The sequence below is a fragment of the Microcebus murinus genome, chromosome 4, assembly GCF_040939455.1.
Source record: "Microcebus murinus isolate Inina chromosome 4, M.murinus_Inina_mat1.0, whole genome shotgun sequence".
In the NCBI taxonomy this organism is placed as follows: domain Eukaryota; kingdom Metazoa; phylum Chordata; class Mammalia; order Primates; family Cheirogaleidae; genus Microcebus; species Microcebus murinus.
The window spans coordinates 93003136-93021898 of NC_134107.1; the positions used below are offsets into that span (position 1 = coordinate 93003136).

At 45.3% G+C, this 18763-nt stretch overlaps 1 pseudogene; it reads right to left on the reverse strand.

Moving 5' to 3' along the window:
* On the reverse strand, positions 1-8852 carry LOC105866783 (E3 ubiquitin-protein ligase TRIM21-like; annotated as a pseudogene).
* Positions 8853-18763: the final 9911 nt, after the last annotated feature.

Consider the following 18763-nt stretch of genomic DNA (forward strand, 5'->3'; position numbering starts at 1 on the left):
TTTTATTAGCTCTCCACCAGGAGGGAAGAACTGAGTGGATGCAGCAGTACCCTACTGACCTGGCTATAGTGGTAAACCTTCTTCACCCCCTAAATAAAAAGCCTGAGTATCTGGTTCTTTCTGCCAACATCCCTTTACTTCCTTCAGTTCTGTGTTGGCCCTTTTTCCACCCAGGGAAAAGTAAAGAAACTTCTTTCTATCCTAGTCTTTGGAGAAATCTTTATAAGACCCATGTGCACTAGCTCTCCACACCCTAGCACTAAGAACATGGTCAGAAGGTGTCTTAGGTCTGTAAGGGTCAGAGATCCAGAGAGCTATACTGGCCCCAGAAGAACTTTGTCTTTCAAAACCAGGAGTTCTCTCACAGTGAGGAGGTAGCACCCCCCTCAGGCAGTGATCAGAGCCTCACACGGTCTTCTGTCATCACAGTGGCTGCTGTGGGGAGTTACACAAGACACTCTTGACCTGAGTCTTCAGTCCAAGCCAAATATTCCAAATATGGGGGGAGGGGACACTCAAGGCAAGAAAAACATGAACAATGGTATAAATACATCATTATTAATTATACTCAGAGCTGTCAAGTATTTCAAGATGAAAGAAAAATTGAATGGGATTAAAGTACAACTTTTTTTTGAAAAGTCCTCTTACAAACCATACAAAATATAATAGAGATCTGACCAAAGGCGACAACCTAGAGACAGAGAGGAGAAAACAAAACTTCAGTCACATAAAGAAGGCAAAATCACATTTTTGTTGATCCAGATTAGTTTGGGCCAAATATAAGGAGTTCGCTTCCGTGGAGGGAATCATAAAGCAATCTAGGGCAGGAATACTGGTGTTGAGGTGATCTTGCTGCTAAAGCCTGCTGGCTGGGATCCTGATGCCCCCGTAGAGACAGAGGTGGCACAGAGTTTATGGGAAAAGGTGTGGGGTCTGTGGCTGAGAAGGAGTGCCAACAGGGAGGGTGGCAGTGTCCAGAGAGCGCCATCCACAGTTGGTGGGTCCCTAATGTCTCATCTTCGGCGGACAAAGGGGCTGCATTTCCTCCTGTGTCATTGAAACCAGGACTGAAGAAGGGCCACAGAGGTCCAGTGAAGTCACATTCAGAGAAGACGTAGATGAGGGAGCCGTCGTCAGTGATGTTGTAGAAGGAGACAGAGCCAGCCCCATAGTCTAGGAAAATCCCAACTTGGCGTGGAGGCACCTGAAGGTGGGGGGGAGTCTGGGGGTAGGTGCTAGCCTCATATTTTTGTTTGCTCCACAACCAAATTGTTCAGAAGCCATTCTTGCGAGCTGGGTGAAAAAATACCCTTCCTTCGTACCGTGTCGCTGCAAACCCCCAGGTCCCAGACCTTTCCTGTCACATCTACCTCCCAGTAAAATTTTTCAGAGTTGAAGCACTGAGCACCCAGGACCATGGGATAATTATCAAATCTCTCTTCATTCTCAGGCACCTCCTGCTGAGAGAGTCCAAGCCTCACTTGTCTCCGATCCTCTGAAAAGATGAGCCAGGGGTTGGCTGTGCCTGGATCCAGAGTGCCGTGCACTGCAGAGAGAGGACCACAGTCAGGTCTCGTGTGGGGTAAATCAGTAACCTGTGCCTGCCTACGGCAGGGGGATTTGTGTAAACTCCAGAGCCAGGATGGGGGTGACCCTGAACCTCAACATGTAAGGAAGTGACCCTCAGCTAGTCTGGCCTTTGCCCTGACCTTTGAGAAAACCATCTTCCCTACCTCTGTCTCTGCCCCACCTGCTCCGGCCTGCCTTGGAGCTGCTGTCCATTCTTTTTCTCCCTAACCCTGGGACCCACTCTGCACCCTGGGTACCCCCTGCAGCTCCCCCCGCAGCTCCTGGAGCTCGCCTCACCTCCACACATCCTCAGCATCTCCTTCAGCCCTGGCACACAGCACACACGACTCAGGTTTGGGGAGACAATGTCCAGGTTCTTCACATTGCAGGACTCACTCCTGGGGAAAAGAGAGTTTGAGACTCCTTTCTTCCACTCCTACCTCCTACGTCAAACTGTAACGCTACAACCTCCAATAATTCAATTCAATTCAAGTTCACAAACACCTCTTGTGTTCAGGTCTCTGGGGGAGGAGGTGAGAGGTAAAAATGCAGGATTTAGTTCCTACGCAGGAGTTTCTGGTTATATGAGGCTCTGCGGTTTATCTCTTCTCTAAGCCTGAGGTCACCATGCATCACGTTCTATTTAATTTTACAGGCAAAGCATCTGATATAGGCTGGATTACTTTTGTAAGGAAACTTAAGGAGTCTTGCCCATGCCTTAGGTCTTATCATGGCCCTTTCTGAGAGGTTTGTAATTGGTTATATTCCATTTAAAGAGGAAATCCCAGCAATATATAGATCTAGAACTTCCCAGAATTTCCCTGTTTGGCAGGGCTTTACTGTGTGCAGATGTTTATAATCCAATTACTTTGGGCAATTCACCAACTGAGGTGTCCATGTGTTAGCCTTCTGAAACCAGAAACTATTTTATAGAGCAGGGGTCCTCAAACTTTTTAAACAGGGGCCAGTTCACTGTCCCTCAGACTGTTGGAGGGCCGGACCATAATTTAAAAAAAGCTATGGGCCGGGCGCTGTGGCTCACGCCTGTAATCCTAGCTCTTGGGAGGCCGAGGCGGGCGGATTGCTCAAGGTCAGGAGTTCAAAACCAGCCTGAGCAAGAGCGAGACCCCGTCTCTACTATAAATAGAAAGAAATTAATTGGCCAACTGATATATATATAAAAAATTAGCCGGGCATGGTGGCGCATGCCTGTAGTCCCAGCTACTTGGGAGGCTGAGGCAGAAGGATCACTCGAGCCCAGGAGTTTGAGGTTGCTGTGAGCTAGGCTGACGCCACGGCACTCACTCTAGCCTGGGCAACAAAGCGAGACTCTGTCTCAAAAAAAAAAAATAAAATAAAATAAAAAAAAAAAAAATAAATAAATAAAAAAAGCTATGAACATATTCCTATGCACACTGCACATATCTTATTTTGAAGTAAAACAACAAACAGGACACCTGTTATAGAGCATCACATCTTTGAGAACAGGGAGGCGGATGGAGAAAACTTCAGCGTAGGTATTTATTTATAATTGATAACTTTTCTCATAGTGATGATATATGCTTCCTGCTATCCCCTCTTCTAACAAAGAAAACTTCTCCTTACCTTTCCAGGACATTTTTCACATCCTGAGGAGAAAAGAGACAGAGAGTAAGTTCTGGAGCTTCTGGTTCACCACTGAGACTTCAGCCCTGTGGGCGATGTGATACCTCCTTGCGGTCCCTGGGGTACTGCCCTTTCCCTTCCTCTGGATCAAGGCCCAAAAGATGATTCTGACCAACTTGGAGCAGAAAGGACGCGTGGATGTTTGTGGTATCACCAGGATGTGGTGTGTGGGTGTGACCAATAGCTAGGGAAAGATCATCAGCTTAAGGACTCTGACTCAGAAAGACCAGGTTCTTGGGGGCAGGGGAAAGGAGGGAGGAGGGTGGAAGAGGGCAAAGAGCCCAGCCTGGCTGAAGTCCAGAATCAGTCACACAGGGAAAATGGCCAAGTAGGATGCCCAGAACCCGCTCTATCTCACTTGAGGGCTTGAGTTGTTTGGGGAGGAAGGGTTGGCTAGTTAGAGCTTTGTCCTGTGCTATAGTTAACGTTCCCTCTCCTGTATAGGAGATCAAATCATCTGAGAATATTCTGTTGCAGGGGCTGGGTATCCTTACATGGGAGAGAGCTGGTAGGGTCCAAGGCCCTGTCCAAAGTGCTTTAGAAAGCCTGGTTCAAGGTTGGGCAGGAGGAAGTCCAATACAATCAGCTTTTTTTGTACAAACCAGAAAGAAATGGCTTTATGACCACATCTGACAGTGAAAAGGTATGGGAAAAAGAAGAACTGCAGGATATTAGAGCAGAAGGGATTTCTGAGACCATCTAGTTCATAGTTCCCCAAAGTGAGGCAAACATATCACTGATAGAAGTGAGGTGATCTTAAGTAGAACATATAGTGATGATTTTTCTAAAAGAGTTATATATTTATTATAATCTTAACTCTAAATCTTACTGTTTGGGTAAACCTGCTTAAGTTATTTAGCTTTAGTCTCTCACTAAGCTTCAACATCTTTGAATCTTGGTCTTCTCATCTATGAAACAGAGATAATAGCAGCACCCACCTGAATGCCTGGCAGGATATATGGGCTATTTAAAAATTTGCAACACTGTGGGAGGCCTAGGCAGGAGGATAGCTCAAGGTCAGGAGTTTGAGACCAGCCTGAGCAAGAGGGAGACCCCGTCTCTACTAAAAATAGAAAGAAATTAATTGGCCAACTAAAAATATATAGAAAAAATTAGCAGGGCATGGTGGTGCATGCCTGTAGTCCCAGCTACTTGGGAGGTTGAGGCAGAAGGATTGTTTGAGCCCAGGAGTTTGAGGTTGCTGTTGAACTAGGCTGATGCCACGACACTCTAGCCTGGGCAAAAGAGTGAGACTCTGTCTCAAAAAAAAAAAAAAAGAATTTGCAGTTAATATTATTGTTATAAAATAAACTATAAGAAACACCAGTAACACATAAACACATGATTTCCCAGCTCCTACTGCTTTGGAAAAATTTCCTTTTAAACTTAATTTATTCAGGGAAAAGGGTAAGACAATTTAAAAGAAAAATAACATGTTAAGTCGATAATTCACAGAGTAGCAGAAAGTGTAAAGATGATAAATTTATGACCAAAGTTTGGGCAACCCTTATTATTTAGTCCATTACCTCTCTCATTTCACAAATGCAGAAATTAGGTCCAGGAAAGAAAAATGACTTAACCTAGAGTTATGGAGAGAATCGGTGGCAGGGCTGGGGCTTGGCTACTGCCTCTTAATATTCAGTTTAGTGTTTTTAGTTATGTTACATTTACTTTAAAAATCTTTTCATGGCCAGACACTCAAAGAGCCTTACTATATTTTCTCATTTAATCATCATAAAATCCTTTGAGATCTGTAATATTAGAATATCAATTTAACATGTGGGAAACTGGGTGCGTAGAAAGATCAAGGTCCTACACCTGGTATGTGTTAGAGCAACACGTACCAGGGATGGCCATTTCTGTTCATTTTTGAATAGAATATTCCCTCCTAATCTGTACCCTTCTGTGCCTTAAATGCAAATCACTCATGAGTCTGAATTCCAGTTTGTTTAAGAATATCCCAGGGACCAGGTTTCTGTTTGTTCTAACGGTAGCTCCAGATAGCTCTGGCTTTTTTCAGTTACTTCTTTTTTTTTTTTTTTTTTTTGAGACAGAGTCTCACTTTGTTGCCCAGGCTAGAGTGAGTGCCATGGCGTCAGCCTAGCTCACAGCAACCTCAAACTCCTGGGCTTGAGTGATTCTTCTGCCTCAGCCTCCCGAGTAGCTGGGACTACAGGCATGCGCCACCATGCCCGGCTAATTTTTTATGTATATATCAGTTGGCCAATTAATTTCGTTCTATTTATAGTATAGATGGGGTCTCGCTCTTGCTCAGGCTGGTTTTGAACTCCTGACCTTGAGCAATCCGCCCGCCTCGGCCTCCCAAGAGCTAGGATTACAGGCGTGAGCCACAGCGCCCAGCCTCAGTTACTTCTTGCAATTCAAAGGGGGCCTCCGTCCTCCTCTTACCTGCAGCAGCCCCAGTGCAGAGCTGTGGTTTCTCCACTCCAGCTCCGAGATCAGCCCCTGCAGGGCCTGGCTCTGCTGGGCCAGCTCAGCCTCTTTCTCCCCCAGACGTCTCAGCTGTTCCCTCTCATCCTTCTCAAGCTCTTGCAGCTGCCTCTCTTCCCCTTTGGCAAGGAAGTTCTTTTGCTTCGCAAACTCTGTATGAATCGTAGATTTTTGTGTCTCAACCTTCCTCTTTGGTGTCAAGGGAAAGAGAAAGAGATGGTTTTTATTAAAATCTCCCAGGCTTTGGGAATGGGAGTATCAGTACCTATCTCTAGTCCCTGTAGACTCACCACTCTGCCCATACTGTCTGGGAATAAACACACACACACACACACACACACACACTCACTCACTCACTTTTGCTGGGGAGGTAGGTGGGTGAGGCTTCTGGGACTGAGAGGGGAACGGGATTGGTAGGGAGCACATTGTAGCTGGCCTACAACCATCGCTGCACGAACCTGTTGTATCAGTGACTTTTTTTCAACCTCTCTTCCAAAACCCAGTCACTGCTCAAATGTGTTGCTTTGTCTTCATATCTCAGTGAGTTACCAAGAGAGGAACACCTGTTTTTACTCCCAATAACCTCACAAAGTCAGGTTCACAATATCATCTACCATCCCTTAGTCCTGGAAAAGGGTGTCTTTGGGCCCTTCTTTGCTCTCCCTTTCCTGCCAGGAGCTGGAAGGCTACCCAATGACACAAGATGATTCCTTTTGCCACCACAGCCTGCCTCACCCTTCCTCAATCCCAAATCTTCCTCTTCTGGAATGCACTGTCCATTCCACTCCTCTCTAATGCCTCACATGCCCCACCTCTACTAACAAATCACCAGCGCGGAATGAACTTTGGTTCTCCATTATTATTGTGGATAAGCGACAAGGACACAGTCAAGCAACCAACTAGTCAGATGATTTTTTTCTACCCCAGGCCTTGATGGTTCCCTGAAGTTTATTCCTCACAGCCCTTGTTATTTCCTGAAACACCTAGCAGTTGGGCTTCTCTCCTAGGGTACCTCTGGCTCAGACAACAAGGTACTGATGCTATCAGTGCCCAAGACTGGGCTCAGAGGAGCAGGGAGCTTTAGGGTATAGTTCAACCCTCTCAGAACCTTCTGCCATGATTCTTGATCTTTATGCTTTTATGGGGAGCTCTCCTTTGAGCCTCCATTCTGTTTATCCCCTCCATCTGGAGATCTAGAGGGCAGTTGGTATATCTCATTCCTCTGACAGAGATGGCTATGGTTAAGGCTGTGAGTCCAGCACCCGGGGCCCTGCCCTGCCTTTAGGACATGACTCTTGCCTTCCAGTCTGCTGTCTTCACTGCAACTTCCAAATGCTCAGCCGCCTCCTGTTTTTTTTTCTCAGCTCTTCCAATGCCACCTGGAGCTTCTCCTGCAGAGAAAGATAACAGATTAGTCCCAAACCAGACTGAGTATTAGGGTGGGGTGATCCTTGAAGCACTGTCCCATAGCATAGCCCCTGCTCCTAGGGAATGAGAAGGTTGTGCTTAGCCTGCAATTATCCCCTTATATTAGGCATGGAAGGAAGAACACCCCTCCTTTCCCCATCCCCTCAACTCCAGAGGTGACTGTTTGCCATCCCCACCTCTGGGAAGCAAAGCACTTATCAGGGCCCACCTTCTTTCTTCCTGTTGGAGTCTCTGTGTTAAGGCCTCACCTGGTACTCCTGAGCAGCCTCCTCGATAGGGAGCCTGGAGTGGTCACGGTGTTTACAAGACTGGGCACACACCCAGCAAAGGACATTCCCATCGTCCTCAGAACAGGTGAAGTTTCACTCCATGCACTGCACACTGCATCCCCGGTGTGCCCTCCTTGGAGCCATCCTGGCTGATTTTTCTCAGGTTTTCCATCACGTTGACTACCTGCCGGTTGTATCAGAGGTTCTTGAGCCGAAAGTGTCACTGACACACAGGACAGACGCTGTGCCCGTCTCTCCCAACCTCAGAGGTGCATTCCGGCAGAAGCTGTGGCCACAGTCGATGCTCACAGGATCCAGGAAGGGATCCAGGCAGACAGGGCACGTGACCTCCTCCCACATCATTGCCAGGGGCATTGCTGAGGCCATGGGGGTGACACGTTCCAGTTAAGCAACACGGGGGAGACCTGGTAGGGAAAGAAGAAAGGGGAAAGAGAAGACAAGAGGAAGTTTGCATGAGAAAAACAATGCAAGGGAAAACAGAGGGAGAGTGAACTGGAAGGATGAAAACAAGAAAACGTAAAAACAACAACCGGAACAACAAGAACTTCTAGATAGTCTGGTCCACTGATCCGGTCAGTCAGAAGGAGAAACTGCATCTCCCAAACAGGCAGGGAAAATTGGTGGGAACCTCAGAGCTAAAGCTGTTGACAGTTTTTTCATGACATCCATCCCTGCTCAGACCCTCAGTGCCCAGGTGTTTCCCACCATCTTCTCCCATCGTATGCCAGCAGGCCCCGTGTTGCTCACATGATGCAGATTATAATGGAGCATTATCATCACAGGAACAGTGGCCACTGACCACGCACCCCCCACGTGCCAGAGATGCTACTGCTTTGCCTACATCTTCACTGATCTTTACAATCACGCACACAGGTGTTGAGAGCACTCCCTGGGCTCTTCTCTCACCTGCTCCAAACCGACTTCCTGCCTTCATGTCCTCTAGGGCACAGAGCAGTCTCGAAAGCGCACACATTTCTAGCTGAAGGTCCTGAACAGCCTGCCCCTCTCTCCCCTGGGTGGGATGGGGGAGACTTTCGGCGATGGGAGTCTCAAACTGTGCAGCCCTCCCCCACACCGGGCGGGGTTACAGCCCGGTTCTCACAGCTCCACCCACCCCTCCCCGCAGCTCAGGTGCCGGTCTCTGGCAGTTCCAGCCACAGCGGGGTGACCCGAAGTCACGGTACCACCCCAGCCCCCTCCCGGGAAGACGGGCCAGCGCGGAAACTACTCCGGGGCCTGGGCGGGCGAGCCCGGCAGCGGAGAAGGGGCAAAGGGGCAGGCTCCAGCGGCGGGGACCGGTCGCTCGGAAGGGGCTCTTCTCCGCTGGAGTGCTTGGAGGAGAGGGCTCTCCTAGGGAGGGCAGGGGTCCCTGGGTCTAGCGGGGTTCACTCACCTGAGCAGCAGACTCAAGAAGGCCGGCTCCCTATTTCACTTTCATTTTCTTCTAACAGGCAGGGCTTGAAGGAAAGGGGCGGGGCGGGGAGTGTGAGGGGCGGGGCGGGGAGTGTGAGGGGCGGGGGTGGGGCGGGGCGAGGAGTGTGAGGGGCGGGGGTGGGGCGGGGCGGGGAGTGTGAGGGGCGGGGGTGGGGCGGGGCGAGGAGTGTGAGGGGCGGGGGTGGGGCGGGGCGGGGAGTGTGAGGAGCGGGGGGGGCGGGGCGGGGAGTGTGAGGGGCGGGGCGGGGAGTGTGAGGGCCGGGGGCGGGGCGGGGAGTGTGAGGGCCGGGGGCGGGGCGGGGAGTGTGAGGGGCCGGGGCGGGGCGGGGAGTGTGAGGGGCGGGGGCGGGGCGGGGAGTGTGAGGGGCGGGGCGGGGAGTGTGAGGGGCGGGAGGGGGGGCGGGGAGTGTGAGGGGCGGGGGGCGGGGCGGGGAGTGTGAGGGGCCGGGGCGGGGCGGGGAGTGTGAGGGGGCCGGGGGCGGGGCGGAGAGTGTGAGGGGCCGGGGGCGGGGCGGAGAGTGTGAGGGGCTGGGGCGGGGTGGAGAGTGGGAGGGGCCAGGGGCGGGGCGGGGAGTGTGAGGGGCCGAGGCGGGGTAGAGAGTGTGAGGGACCGGGGCGGGGCGGGGAATGTGAGGGGCGGGGGGCGGGGCGGGGAGTGGGAGGGGCCAGGGGCGGGGCGGAGAGTGGGAGGGGCCGGGGCGGGGCGAACTGCAGCGGGGGCGGGTGTGCGGAGAGCAGGGGAGAGGGCAGGGGAGCGGGAGGGAGGGAGAGTGCGCAGGGTGCGGAGCTGGGCGCAGCGGCTGTCGAGGCGTTAGGAGGCTGGGACCCAGCGAGAGCAGCTCAGCCCGTTTTGCCGTCCTCTATTCTAGGCGCACGCCTCCAGTGTTCATGATCTGGTCGTGTAGGATGTCCTATCTACAGGAGTTTTTTCTTTGACACGGGTCATCACCCCGCAGCTAGATGCTATGTCCACGTCTGGAAGTTGCTGTTAAGGGGGTGTGGATGCAGAGTGTCTCATGCTCTCTCTCAAGTGCCACCATTTGCTTCCTACTTCCAGAAGGGAATCCTCTTTCACGTGACTGGTACTCTTGTAATACTTGGGTGTGAGAGATTCACGACCCCCAAGGCAGGTGTCACGTGAGTGGGAGGGAGGGAATAGGTATTCATTGAGAAGCAGCTGTGTTCTTGTCATTGAGCTAGGGATATGCTCAGGTTACATTATTTTTATTTATTTATTTATTTTTGAGACAGAGTCTCACTTTGTTGCCCAGGCTAGAGTGAGTGCCGTGGCATCAGCCTGGCTCACAGCAACCTCAATCTCCTGGGCTCAGCGATCCTACTGCCTCAGCCTCCCGAGTAGCTGGGACTACAGGCATGCACCACCATGCCCGGCTAATTTTTTGTATATATATTTTTAGTTGGTCAATTAATTTCTTTCTATTTTTGGTAGAGACGGGGTCTCGCTCAGGTTGGTTTCAAACTCCTGACCTTGAGCGATCCGCCCGCCTCGGCCTCCCAAAGTGCTAGGATTACAGGCGTGAGCCACCGCGCCCGGCCTTATTTTTATTTTTAAATTGTGGTAAAATACACAGAGCATTTACCATCTTAACCATTTTTAAGTGTACATTTAAGTGGCAAAGAGTACACTCATATTGTGTGACCATCGCCATCCATTTCCAGAACGTCATCATCCCAAACTGAAACTCTGTGCTCATTAAACAATGATTCCCCACTCTCCCCCCCAGCCCCTACCTCCACTTCTCAGCAACATTCTTTTTTTTTTTACATATAAAAAACCCAAACTTTATTTTCAAATGATACATTTTTACTCGCTGAGTGAAAGAACTTTACGCAAAAGCAAGACAAGCATTGTGAGTGGTAGAATATATTAAGAGAGGAGAATGTAAATTGCATTTTCTATAATATACTCTCTTCTCTATGAGGATGTTTATCAGGAAAAAATATGACAATCACAGATACTTCTAGATGATTGTTTCTTCACATATTTTAAGTGTATCCTCCACTACCCACCTAAGACATTTACTTGATATTAGTTGTGAATATATTTTTTTATACTTTTTTATTGAGGTCAAACATACATAAAAATTTAGCATCTTTACCATTTTACCTGTACAGTTCAGTGATAATAACCACACATATATAATTTTTTCCCCTTCTTCCTCTCCTCCCCCAAGCCCTTCCCCAGCCTCTGGTAGCCACCATTCTACTCTCCATCTTAATGAGATCCACTTTTTTTTTTAGCTCCGACATATAAGTGAGATGATACAATATTTGTCTCTCTGTGCTGGGCTTATTTCACTTAACATAATTTCCTCTAGTTCTGTCCATGTTGCTGCAAATGACAGAATTTCTGTGGCTGAATAATATTCCAATGTGTATATATACCATATTTTCTCTATCCATTCATTGATGGGTACCGAGGTTGCTTCTATATTTTGACCATTATGAATAGTGGTGCAATAAGCATGGGAGTGCAGATATCCCTTCAATATATCGATTTCCTTTCTTTTGAATATATGCCCAATAGCAGAATTGCTGCATCACATGGTAGGTCAATTTTTAGTTTTTTGAGGAACTCCCATACTGTTTTGCCCAGTGGCTATACTAATTTATAGTCTCACCAACAGTGTATGAGGATTACCCTTTTTCCCACATCCTCCCAGCATCTGTTATTGCCTGTCTTTTTTATATAAACCATTTTAACTGAGATAAGATGATATCTTTTTGTGGTTTTGATTTGCATTTCTCTGATGATTAGTGATGTTGAACATTTTTTTAATATACCTCCTGGCCATTTGTGTGTATTCTTTTGAGAATGTCTACTCTTTTGCCCATTTTTAAGTCAGATTTGGGTTTTATTGTTATTGAGTTCTTTGAACTCCTTATATATTCTGGCTATTAATCCCTTGTCAGATGGATAGCTTGCAATTATTTAATCCCTTGCAACATGGATAGCTTGCAAATATTTTCTTCCATTCTGTGGATTATCTCTTCACATTTTGGATGGCTTCCCTTGCTGTGCAGAAGGTTTTCAGTTTGATATAACCCTATTTGTCTATTTTTGCTTTGGTTGCCTATGCTTTTGAGGTCTTACATAAAAAATCCTTGCCCAGACCAATGTCTTGAAGCATTTCCCCAATGTTTTTTTCCTAGTAACTTCATAGTTTAAGTCTTTAATCCATTTTTATTTGATTTTTGTATATGGTGAGAGGTAGGGGTTTAGTTTCATTCTGCATACAGTTATCCAGTTTTCCCAGCACCATTTATTGAAGAAACTGTCCTTTCCCCATTGTATGCTCTTGGCATCTTTGTCAAAGATAAATCGGCTATAAATGTGTGTGTTTATATCTGGGGTTTCTTGTTATGTTCCATTGGTCCATGTGTCTGTTTTTATGACAGTACCATACACTTTTGGTTACTATAGCTTTGTAGTAAATTTTGAAGTCAGGTAGTGTGATATTTCTAGTTTTGTTCTTTTTGCTCAGGATTACTTTGGCTATTCAGAGTCTTTTGTGGTTCCACATAAATATTAGGATTTTTTTTCTATTTCTTTGAACAATGTCATTGTTATTTTAATAAAGATTGCATTTAATCTATAAATTGCTTTGGGTAGTATTGCCATTTTAACACAATTCTTCCAATCCATGAGCATGGAATATATTTCCATTTTTTTGTGTCCTTCTCAATTTCTTCATCAGAGTTTTAGTTTATAGTTTTTTTAGTATTGTTCTTTCTTTTCTCATAATACCAAAAAAAGCTTTTTTGAATTTTTTTCTTCCCTTTCTGTCTGGCCACTCTGAATCTTCTTTGCTGGCCCCTTTCTCTCCACCATTAGTATTGGAAAGGCCCAGAGCTGTATTCTGCACCCTCTTCCCTTCTCCTTCTAACCTTCCTCATTAAGATATCCAACCTATTTCCTGTATCTTTAAAAATCATCTAAATATTATGAATCATTAACAGAATCAAGAACAAAACCATACAGTTATGTCAATAAATGTTCAAAAAGCATTTGATAAAATTCAATGCCACTTTATGATTTTAAAAAACCTCATCAAGACATCAAAATGAGTATAGAAGCAACATACCTCAAAATAATAAAGTTCACATATGATAAACTGACAGCCAACATCATATTGAATGGGGAAAAATTGAAGGCCTTTCTTTTAGGGACTGGAACAAAACAAGGATGTCCATTCTCACCAATTTTATACAACATCATACTTTTAGTCCTGGCCATAATAATTAGGCAAGGAAGATAAATAAAGGGCATCCAAATTGGAGAGGAAGAAGTCCAATTTGCTATGTTTGTAGATGGCATGATCTTATACCTAGAAAAACCTAAAGGCCCATCCAAACAACTATTAGAGCTAATAAATGAATTCAGTAAAGTTGCTGGATACAAAATCAACATACAAAAATCAGTAGCATTTATATATGCCAACAGTGAACAATCTGAAAAAAGGTCAAGCAAGCAATCCCATTTATAATAGCTACAAAAAGTATAACATACCTAGGAATCAATCTAACTAAAGAAAAATCTTTTTTCTTTCTCTATGAATTTGACTTTTCCAGGTACCTGATATAAGCAGAACCATAAAGTATTTGTCCTTTTATGACTGGCTTATTTCACTTAGCATAATGTCCTTAAGATCCATGCATGTAGCATGTGTCAGAATTTTCTTTCTTTTCGAGACTGAATAATAAATATTCCATTGTATGTATACCACATCTTGTTTATCCATTCATCTGTTGATGGACACCTGTGTTTCTTCCACCTTTTGGTTATGTGAATAATGCTATGTCAGGTTTTATTTAAGCCACAACAATTTGGTGGCTTAGGGGTTATTATCTTCACATCACAGGTGGGGACACTGAGGCTGAAAAGAGCGAAACACTGGCTTGAGCCAAGTAAGCACAGGTGCTCAAGAGTGAAAGGTCCAGGGAAGACCCTCATTATAGTGATATCTCAGAGAAAACAGACTATCCTGTCCAAGCAGAAGCTGCAGGGCAGCTAGTAGGTGTGTGGCCATAAACTGTAGAGGAGACAAGAGGAAGGTTGATGAGGCTAAGAGTTCTCAATTCATTCCAACTCAGACATCTTGTCTTTTTATTTTTATTTTTGTACCTTATACCTTAAGGTAAAAAATCAGTTGAACTTTGATATTTATGATAGATTTAAGAAACCTAAAAACATTTCATTCTTTGAAATTTCTAGTTCTGTTTTTAAGATAATTTTTGTTCAGCAAAAGGCTATATCACTTGATATCTAATGTCCACATTGTGCTACTATACTCAGATTTGATTCCATGCACATGAACAAGCCCAGAAAGCAGAATGAAAAGAGTGAAAAACATTGAAGGAGACAACTGCATCTGAATTTGTATACACTCAGAAAATGACTCTGCTTCACATCACTGCAGACTGTCATTTCCTGCAGGTATTGACTAAACCATTGTTGGGAGGGGTAGTAAAAAAATACGGAGTCTCATGATAAGACAGATGTGGATTCAGTGCGGACTCTGCTATTTACTAGCTAGGTGCCTGTTTCTCTAAGCTTCAGTTTACTGTACATCTGTAAGAACCTGCATATTTCTAACTTAAATTTCAATGCATAAAAATAGGATGTGTGATAGGCATGGGAAGGCCTATATTGGGCTGTAGCCTGAGAGGACAGAGGTTGGTTTTCAGGTTGGAAGAACCACTTGGAGGATCTCAGGGACTGCTAATGGCATCAAGCAGACTGAACTTTGAAACCTCCTGTTCTCCAATTCCTAAGACACACTGGGACTTAGAGTGGAACAAAGAGGAGCCAGGACATTGGTAGCAGGTAGTCTGTCACCTCTAAATCATCTTCTTTTCCATGCTGGAAAGAGAGGAAGAGGAGATGGCTGAAGTTGGGGAATTAAAAACTCTGACCTTCTGCAAAATACCTATCCAGTGTTCAAAACTCTCAAGGTCATGGAAACCAAGGAAAGATTGAGAAACTAAGGAGAAATAATGACTAAATGCAATGTGGTACCTTGGATTGGATCCTGGAATAGAAAAAAGACATTAGTGGAAAAACTGGTGAGATCCAAATAAAGTCTGGACTTGAACTAATAGTAATGTACCAATAATTAATACCTCGGTTTTGACTAATGTACCATGGCTATGTAAGATGTTAACATTAAGGAAAACAAAAAAAAATTTTTTTAAATTAGCCAGATGGGGCACATAAACAGGCCCAGAAAGCAGAATGAAAACAGAGTGAAAAAAGATTGAAGGAGACAACTGTATCTGAATTTGCAGACACTCAGAAAATGACTCTGCTTCACATCACTCCAGACTCCACCATTTCCTGTAGGCATTGGTGGCATGCACTGTAGTCCTAGCTACTTGGAAGGCTGACGAGGGAGGGTCAATTGAGCCCAGGAATTTGAGGCTGTAGTGAGCTCTGACCAGGCCACTGCACTGTAGCCTGGGTGACAGAGCAAGACCTTGCCTCTAAAAAAAACAAACAAACAAAAAAAAAATGGGTGAAGGATATATAGAAACTGTCTTTGCAACTTTTCTGTACATGCAAAATAAAAAGTTTATTAAAAACAAACAAACCCTGACCATGAGTGGTAGGGAAAGGTTATTGTAACATGTTGGATGTAGAGGAGTCCAGGCAGGTTACTTACTGAAACAAGTTCTCAATTTTTTATTGAAAAGGAAAGGTAGTACATGTGGAGTTTGCCAGCCCTTCTGAGAGCCTTCATATTAATATATTCTAATGATGATCCCAAGAAATAACCATTATTCCCAGTTTACAAATAAAGCCTAAGCACCTCAAGGAGGTAAAGTAATTTGTTTATTATCACACAGTAAGTGACAGACCCAGAAATAGATCATAGCTTTTCTACTACATCAAGCTCAATGATCTCCAAGGGTATTGCTGAAAGACAGAGGGATGGTTTCATCAGCATAACTTTATTTTCAGTCACCTTCATTCCCTAGGTACAGGCATAAAGTTAGAAAACCTCTTTTCTCCTCTTTACCATGCTCCCATGCCTAAAGCCCTCATGCATATCTCTTTGGTTAGACTGCCTGATATCCCTTTGGCAGAATTTGGAAAGAGCCTGTGCTCATTCTTTCCAGAAATGGGAATTCCTCATGGCCTCTGTTGTCCCAGAAAGACAGAGTGTGTCCCAGTCTCTAGCTATCCTCTTTTATCCCCACCTGCTTCCATCTGCCACCAGGAAGTTCATAGCCTGGCTCTTTAGAAAGAGCAGGTGCTCAGTACGGGACATCTTAGAATCCCTCTGGTGCCCCATAAGAAAAGGCATCGGGATGCACTGCCTGATGCTTCCTTCTAAGTCCCAGAGCTGCCTGGCCCAGAACTCAGAGGGCTCAGGAAGTTCAACTATAAAAATCTTTTGGATTTGTACCTGGATCCCAGCAGACCTGCTATTTCCCTACCTCCACCAAGAGGATTATAAATTACTTGCCTTTATGGACACGGCAAGAAATTATTTTCCAAAAAGGGAGACAGATGAGAGGAGGCAAGCTCCGGAGTTGTGGTGAGTGCAGGGACTAGGGTGTCAGAGCTGGGGTCTGGCCCGTGGCCTGGGTGCCAAGGCCTGGCAGTACTAGGCAGCACTGGATGGTATCTATTGAGGGGAGACAACTTCCCTCCACGTCTTTCCATTCCAGGTGAGAATGACGTTAAGGCCTCCGTTGATCCTCCCTCTTGTAACGTAATGAGCTTGAGTGGGCATCTGTGATGAATTCTTATCCCATCGTTACTCTTTTTGAGTTTGATATTCCTTAATGATCTGGCCGAGGAATATGGTCACTTCATGATGAAAGGAAACACTGTTCCTCTTCAATCCTCAACCAAGTGGTAAAATCTGCAAAAAGCAATTTATTGATGGTCCCGTAGGCTCATCTGCAGTGGCTACTCCTAACACAGGCTGAATGTGATAGGTGTCCTGCATCCTACCGTGGGACTTCTGCCTGTGGGACAAAGACAGGCCTAGAGTATCAACTGTGGCTCAATCTGGGGTTTAGGTGCTCAGTTAAACCTTCTCTTACATGGCATATTCTGACTGGTTTGAGCAGGGGCAGAGGGGAGTCACTCCATCTCATTCTAGGCTGACTCGGGTTGAAAAGGCTGGCGCCTGGGTAACAGCTGATTGCAGTTACTACTTATGATGGGCTGATGATTTCTTTATTTAACCTTCTTTATTTAACCTCACCACGACTCAATGACAGAGGTCTCTTGTTATTTCCCTTTAACAAGTGAGAACATTTAGGACAGAGGGGTTAAGAAATTTGTCCATGGTTTTATGAAGTAGTAAAGACAACATTTAAACACAGTCTGGATCCTGAGTATATACGCTTCTAACCCTGTGCTCCCTACCTAGGATATATGTAATATGCCAAACTCTCTCACCATCTGAAAAGCCAATATGAGACACATGCTTATAATGGAACACACAGTATTTATGCTGTTAAAGACATTGAAGGAAGTTGAAGAGATTGTATTTTCAGATAGCTCAGCAGCTAGCAGATAGCTTCGCAGATTTACCTGTGTTAATCCTGGAGGGAAGATCACAGAAGGCCATGTTACAAAATATTCACAGATGCCAGTGACTTATGCAAAAGCTCTCTGCACTTATCCATCTATCTGTCATTTAAAATGTAATATCTTCAATACTAGAGGTATTCTTGACCCATTCCAGACCCTGGCTACATCACTTAAATTTAATCAAGGATTTTGATAACCAACTTTCAAACTGAGGTAACACTTATATGGTCAGCTATGAAGAGAATCCCCTATTTAAAAATATTTAAAGAGATTAAATACAGAATAGAAAAAATAAAACCTTCTAGATCAGATTTGTTAATGACTTTTTTTCTATATGCATCCCAAATCTATAAACAAACTAAAACACTTTGAGAAACTCTAATTTTATTCCTTTAATCAGATCCCACTGCAATTTCATCAATAACTTTCAGGATCTAAGTTCTTTGCTAATGCTTAGCAGTAGCCTCTGAGTATTCCTGTTTGTGAGTGGTATGGGGCAGGAAGGAGACATGGAGACAATGACCTCTCCCCACACATCCTCCATTCAACCCTATAAGATAATAAAGGCTCCAAACAGTTACTACCATGCCTCCCTTTCTGGGAAGGGCAAACCGCAGCTGGTAGGGGGGTGACGGGTGAGTGATCTGTGTAAGAATACCCAGCAAGTGAAGACATCGCGTTGGCCATCACTTTTCAACAAGGCCCTTTGGCTCGGGGTGACAGAGAAATTAATGTAAAGGCCGCCTTTCCTTGAAGGAGAGAGGTTACGTTGCCCCTTTGACCTTGTAAATGTTTCGTCGCTTGTAGGTTTTATGTATATATGTGTATATTTTTATATATAGTGTGTGTTTTTGTTTCCGAGAGAGGCTGATTTTATCTGTTGAAAGCCAAGGTGGAGAACGGACTGCATATCAGGGCAAACATCTTGGAATTATCTTTCTGGTAACAGAACAGCAATGACATGAAATAAAATTAAAAATTATCATTTAAATGAAAGTTTTGTGTTTTCTTTGGGGGGACGGGGGGGGGGGAATGGATTGCAAACCACTGAGCCACATACTTTTTTATTGGTTAAACCTCATCGTTCCCACCAAGGAAGGTGTTCCTTCCTTTTGTCTTCTTTTTCTTTCCCTCCTTGTATTTTCTCTTCTTTCCTTTCCTTCTCTCTTCCGAGACTGCATCTGTTTCTGTCACCAGGCCTAGAGTGCCATGGCGTCACCGCAGGTCACCCCAACTCAGCCTCTTGGGGTGTAGCGATCTCCCTGCCTCAGTTGCCCCCAAGTAGCTCAGACGACAGACACCCGGCACCATGCCCAGCTCGGTTGGGAATTGTTTCTTTTCTCTCTGTAGAAGT